Raw genomic sequence first — 7,370 nt, forward strand, 5'->3', positions numbered from 1 at the left:
AAAATAAAAAGTAAAATAAAGTTGAAATAAAAAAATAAAAGTAAGGGTATCTGATTTTTAAAAAAAAAGTAAAAGTAAGTGGGAAATAAAAAAAAAAAAGTAAAATAAGTGAAAAATAAAAAAAGAAAAGTAAAAAAAGTGGGATTTTAAATATATTAAAAGTAAAAAAAGTGAGAAATTAAAACATAAAAGTAAAAGAAAGTGGGGAATTATGTTTTTAAAAAAATAAGAAAAATGGGAAGTGGAAATTCTTTTTAATTAAAAATAAAAAAATAAAAAAAAAAATAAAAATCTGAAAATTCCGAAATTCTTTTCTATAAATTGAAAAGAAATGTGATGAAAAAAAAGAGAGGGAGAGAGAAAGGAAAAAATAGGGAGGAAGGAATTGAGAAAAATTTATTTTCGTTTTCTAGGACAAGGAAATTTCTACCCGTGTCATTCTTTCTTCGGTTTTCTTTCGAAAACTCCAGCAGCTTCACCACCCCAAAACTACCAGGCCTTGACTACTTTTGAGCTATCATTAACCCCCCGAAAAAAGAAAAAAAAGAAGAAAAAAGCTCCAAAAATAGCCACTAAATCGTCAGTTTTGCAAGGTCGATTGAGGTTGCAAGTTGAGATTTGCCGCTCGAGTTTTCCGTAGTCCGAAGGGTCCAATTGAGAGCTATTCGATCATTGAGTGGTTGTAATTTAAATCCACAATCATCAATACAAAGGTTCATTTCTCTTTCTATTTTATTTTTTTTTCTTATTAATGTTTTAGGTCACTCTGTTTTAATTTAACTTTGAGTATGATATGATCGAGTTCGCATCTGAGTGTGCTAAGATTAATGTGTTCTCATGTTGAGTATTTCTTAAGATTAATTTATTGTCCTTTTTAGTAGTTCATATTGTTAATTTTATTGATGAATATGTATTAATTCGTTAATTTTCTTGTTTATTCAATGAAGTAATGGTTTTCCATTTTAGCATGCTTTAGTTTCATTTTGATCTCCTATCTTAGTGACTAAATTGATCCTGCATGTATCTATCTTTTCCTGCCATAAATTTAGTCTAATTTTAAATATTGGTTAGCAGTAAAATTATAAGAGATTAGGTTGAGCCATGATTGGTGTAAGACTTTAATTGTACTTCCCTAGCGTATTTATGGGCTAATTGTTGCACATGCCCAAAAATAAATAAACATTCACAAGCTAGCCAACTTTTTCCATAATTAATTTACTTCATTTCCTCTATAACAATATACATACCTCATGACCTTACAATAATGTCAAAATTAATAATTGAATAATATTCGAACACCGTAGCTTGATTTAGGCGCGATTAATAATAAATCATCGTGACTATGGGTACGGTTCCTGTGGTATATTCATGATACGTAAACCCCAATTCAAGTGCGCATTTCACGCGACTTGACCATAACTTCAAATAATAATAAAAATAAATATGTTTTAAATCGCGGGTGCGTTTCACGTGGCGCAATTTGCAATGTGTACCAAAACGACAAGTGTGCGACATCACGACTTGTTAAAATAAATTTCATAAATATTAAAAAGCGGTAAAAGACAAAAATGCACAATGGGTTTAAAACATGTAATAAATCAGATAATTACGCCAAGTATTAATTGTTAAACGATCGTGTTAAAACCACGGAACTCGGGAGTGCCGCACACCTTCTTCCAGGTTAACAGAATTCCTTACCCGGTCTTCTGTGTTCGCGGATCAAAAATAAGAGTCAAATTTTCTCGATTTGGGATTCTAAAATAAATCGGTGACTTGGGACACCATAAATTATTCCAAGTGGCGACTCTGAATAAATAAATAATCTCATTTCGAATAATGTCACTTAAATTGGAAAAACTCCCTATCCTCTATCCCCTCAGGAAAATGAGGTGTGACAGGAATATATGACTTAGTTATCCTTTTCAAATCAGTAAATGCATCTGGCATTTGATTTGCTATATTCTGTAAATGGATGATCTTTTAGACCTCCTGATTATATATAGGGATACGTGGATAAAAGTGAGATAATGATGAAAAATTTCACACAATTTCTCTTTTGATTTCCTTTTTCTCTCCTCCTAATTGTGGGAAATTTGTTTCATCAAATCGACAATCTGCAAATCGAGCAGTAAATAAATCTTTCGTTAATGGTTCAAGATAGTGAATAATAGATGGTGATTCAAACCCAACATATATTCCTAACCTTATTTATGGGCCCATCTTACTGCGTTGTGGTGGTGCTACTGGCACATATACAACACATCCAAAAGTTCATAGATTGGCAATATTTGGTTCATGACCAAAAACTAATTGTGACGGAGTCGGTCTGAGACGGATAAGTGATGCTGCATGCAAGATAACATGGCCCCTAACAGTAGTGGGCAATTTTATTTTCATAAGTAGTGGTCTTGCTATCAACTGCAGGTGTTTAATAAATAACTCTGCAAGGCCATTTTGAGTATGAACATAAGCTACAGGATGTTCAACTTTTATCCCAACTGATAGACAGTAATCATCAAAAGCTTGAGATGAGAATTCTCCAGCATTATCAAGGCGAATAGCCTTTATAGGATAATCTGGGAATTGTTCCCTTAATCAAATTATTTAGGCTAATAACTTTGCAAATGCTAGGTTGTGAGATGATAGTAGGTACACATGTGACCATCTTGAAGATACATCTATTAGGATCATAAAATATCTGAACAACCCACTTGGTGGGTAAATACGTCCATATATATCCCCATGTATACGCTCTAAAAAGGCAGGGAACTCAATGCCAACCTTCATTGGTGATGGTCTAGTGATCATTTTGCCTTGATAACAAGTATCACAAGAAAATTCATCATTTATAAGAATATTCAGGTTCTTTAATGGATGCCCACTCGAATTTTCAGTAATTCGTCTTATCATTATTGATCCAGCATGGCCCAAACGGCCATGCTAAAGCACAAACGTATTTGAATTAGTAAACTTCCGGTTTACTATAGAGTGTGCTTCAACTGTACTAATCTTTGAATAGTATAAGCCATAAGATAAAGTTGGTAACTTTTCTACAATGCACTTTTGACCAGAAGTATTCTTTGTAATACAAAGATATTCCATACTCATTTTATCTATCATCTCAACATGATACCCATTTCGGCGGATATTCATAAAACTCAATAAGTTTCTTCGGGACTTGGAGGAGAATAATGTATTGTCTATAATAAGTTTTGTTTCCTTAGACAAAAATACAATAGCTCTTCCGGAGTCTTCAATTAAACTTATATTACCAGAAATTGTAGAAACATTTGCTTTTTCCTTATGCAAATAAGAAAAGTATTTCTGATATTTGAATATGGCATGAGTTGTTCCACTATCAATTACACAAATATTTTCATGCTTGATCTTTGATCCAAACATAATTTGAAGATTATCCATATTCTTGAAAATGACATAAACAAAATAAATATGATAGAAAATATTATTATCAAAACATAACTTTTATTTATGTACAACTATTACATAACCATACTATCTACTACAAACAATAAAAATTAAAATATTTATATCTCTACAGATTCATCACCGATCACATGACTTTTTTCTCCTTCCGGGAGTGCAAAGTAATCAGCTACATCCAAATGCATGAAATCTAAATTATCTTCAGAAATAAAATTTGCTTCAGCATTTTTCTCAGTCTTCTTCAGGGAGGCTTGGTACAACTCAACCGGATGCTTTGGCATACAATATGTACGTGACCAGTGCCCTTTTCCTCCACATCTATATCATGCATTTTCTGCATTTGCTGCTTGCACTGCTTCATACTTTTATTCCTTCCTTTTCCACTGCTGGTGGTGAGGATGGTTCTGTGGTGCATTATTATTACCATGATTAGTGTTTCTTACCCGACCACGGCCATGACCACGACTGTGGCCACATCCTCTTCCACGCTTAGTTTGGTGGAAGTTCGTCTCATTCACTTTAGGGAATGGACAAGAACCAGTAGGTCGGCTTTCATGGTTTTTCATTAATAGCCTATTATGTTGCTCGGCTATAAGAAGATGTGAGATAAGTTCAGAATACTTTTTGAATCCCATCTCTCGATATTGCTGCTGCAGGAGCATGTTCGAGGCATGAAAATTAATGAAAGTTTTCTCCAACATATCATGATCAGTAATATTATCACCACATAATTTTAATTGAAAAATAATTCTGAACATACCAGAATTATACTCACTGATAGATTTAAAATCTTGTAACCTTAAATGAGTCCAATCATATCGTGCATGTGGAAGAACGACCATCTTCAGGTGGTCATATCTATCTTTCAAATTATCCCATAGTATGACTAGATCTTTAATAGTAAGATATTTCATTTTCAGACCCTCATCAAGATGATGGCGTATGAATATCATTGCTTTGGCACGGTTTTGGTTTGATGCCTGATTTTTGTCCTTGATGGTGTCTGCCAGACCCATCGCATCAAGATGAATTTTGGCATCAAGCACCCAAGACATGTAGCTTTTGCCCGATATATCCAGGGCTACAAATTCAAGTTTAGAAAGATTTGACATTATTTAGAAAATGAAAGTTCGTACCTGTGATACTTTCAAAGTATTTGCTCGAGATGACAGAGTCTCGTGCTGATAACGTGTTATAAAATAAAAACCGTAAAGTAAATAAACCGAAGATAAGTATAGAGAGAGATTGATATATTATTCAAACTTCAAACTTATGTACATAATGAACTGAAAACTCCTCTATTTATAAAAGAAAGGAAGCAACTGCGAGACTTTTCAGGAAGCAGCTGCAAGGCTTTTCTTTAGCTACTTGTAAGCTGTCTGCATGAGCTGCTTGCAACCTGCCTGTTTAATAAGAAGCTGCTACAAATCATTTCATTGAGCTGCTTGCAGCCTGCCTGCATCAGCTGCTTGTAGATAAATTTCAACAGAGTACTAAATGAATAATCTTTTTCAGGAAGATTATCTATAGCGGAGTAATAAATGGACATCCACAATATAATTATTTTTATAACAGAAAACAGATTATTCTGTTTAGCACATTCAACTTTAGATCAGAACTAATTTGTCATGTCATTAACATGCATGATATATAGACATTAATTCAACTTATCTTCAAGCGATTGTTGACAAGATCAGGATAGATTAGATTTTCAACTATATATATTATGTTATAAATATCATATTTTTCAGGTATGGGTAATGGGTCTTTTTAATTAATTAAGAGATATTTAGAATTGACCAACAGGTCAATAATACGTGTCCTTCTGTTTAAATGAGGGGTATATTTGAACCCAAAGTATGACTGCAGGAGTATAAATAATGTAATAGTACAACGAGAAGTATTCTTAGACCATTTTCGAAGGCAGAGGAAATATTTGGCACTTTGCCGTAGATAATATTGTCTACCATCTACAAGTAGTAATCCTCAGTCTTGATTATTCTATATATTATCTCGACTAATTCATGTAGAAAATTCGCTCTATAAAATAACTGGCAAAGTGTCCCTTGTTTTACTTTCTCTTTCAACGTTGATCAATGTGAAAAAAGCTCTCTAATCTCACCTTAACAAATTAAATAAATATGAACAGAAATTATTATCTTTCAACCATTTAGTAAGAGAGACGCCTCGGTTCTCGTGCATAGTTATCTCTCTCTCTCTATGTCTACCCATCTACTCTATGTCACACAGATAATATCTTTATATTAATGCCTTACTCTTTCACATAGATTTAAGCGTGTAATTTCCATTCTAAGTTAAATCTTCAATCAGTTATTGGAAAACAAAATAACTAGAGCAGGCAGTGTTTACTGTTTAGTAAGCATAGCGCTGTTTCCCAAAGAAAAAAGAAAGTCTTTCACGTTCACCGACGATAATGGATATGGATTCTTCTTCTGAGAACTGGCTTGGCTTCTCACTTTCCAATATCAACATTAACTTGCCTTCTAATAATGCTTCAGAACTTTAATTTGCCTCTTCCAAGCTTTTAACTCCAACCCTAATAGTATTGTTCCCTACTTCACTCTTCTTTATATTCGAGTTCTCTTTCACGAAGATCCTCTCTGTGTATATATAAATCTCTATGGCTGGCTACACGCATAGAGATCTTATAAGAAGCATTTGAGCTATATAGACATGATGTATTAATAGTATAAGATTTCACCTATAGTATACACTTAATTACTATATATGAAGTGATTCAAATTTAAATTTGACGGGTCTGACTCATCAACCTTTAGGATTCTTATTACAGTACGTACGTACTATTGAACTCATGAAATTATAGCTTTTTACTCTGTATGCCTATATACCCTTATATGTAAAAAAGATTTACAAGTGTTTTAACCTATTTTAGCAAGTTAATTACTTTAATTTTTGGATATATGTAGTTGTCTTTTAAATGATCTGATATCATTCAGCTTTTAAATATGTAGTAAAGACTGATTAACAAGTATGGATGTGATTTTGTACGTATAGGTGGAGTGGAAGAAAATGGAAAAGGTGCTGATGGTCCGCCAAAGCTAGCTTGAGAATTTCTTGGGAGGATCCTCTAGCATTACTGCTGCAGCTACTGAAGTGTGTTGGGAAAATCCAGCAACTACTACTACTACTACTACTACTTCTCTATGCGAATATGGCTCTGAGCTGAAGACCATAGCCGCTAGTTTTCTACGTAGCTTTTCTGCTGATCAGAATAGTTCGCAGAATAAGCAGTTGGCTGTGGTGGCGCTGCCGCCGGCTAAGAAGGCGGTCGAGACCTTTGGACAACGCACCTCTATTTACAGAGGTGTTACTAGGTGAATATATATATATATAATTAAAGACTTACATTAAGGGTTTTTATTCTTTTTGGAACTAATTAATGGATTTAGATATACTATAATGATTTTGTGCTTTCTTTTCGGGATGTGCTTTAGACATAGATGGACAGGAAGATATGAAGCTCATTTGTGGGATAATAGTTGCAGAAAAGAAGGACAACATTAAAACTGAAAGATTTTTTTTTTTTAACTAGACAGTAGTCTAGGTTGTGTTGTATTACCAAAAAAGAGCATTGAGAGGGGCTAAAACCTGACCTCCTAAGTATAGGACAATGGTGAATCCATCACCTATAAATCAGAAGGAATTCGAACTGCCTCCTACTGATCACTATTTGTACAAACTTCAACTAACAAAAAAATTGGACTTTTCATACTTTGTCCTTATACTAGGCATTTGCCACTTATCTAATAAAAAGGGACCTTTAGCATTTGTAGACAATTCCTGGTAAGTTTGACAGATTATACTCTGTTAAGTATTGGCAGCAAGTTTAGCCAACGAGTCTGCTACTTGGTTTCCCTCTCGAAAGCAATGTTGCACAGTCACAG

At 33.7% G+C, this 7,370-nt stretch overlaps 1 long non-coding RNA gene across 1 annotated transcript; it reads left to right on the plus strand.

Annotated features, from left to right (window-relative positions):
* Positions 1-5,765: 5,765 nt before the first annotated feature.
* Positions 5,766-7,075, plus strand: LOC108944297 (uncharacterized). Its single transcript, XR_001968301.3, has 3 exons — positions 5,766-6,007; positions 6,481-6,800; positions 6,921-7,075. It is a non-coding gene; the product is annotated as an uncharacterized lncRNA (long non-coding RNA).
* Positions 7,076-7,370: the final 295 nt, after the last annotated feature.

This window comes from Nicotiana tomentosiformis, chromosome 6 (genome assembly GCF_000390325.3).
Source record: "Nicotiana tomentosiformis chromosome 6, ASM39032v3, whole genome shotgun sequence".
Classification (NCBI taxonomy): Eukaryota; Viridiplantae; Streptophyta; class Magnoliopsida; order Solanales; family Solanaceae; genus Nicotiana; species Nicotiana tomentosiformis.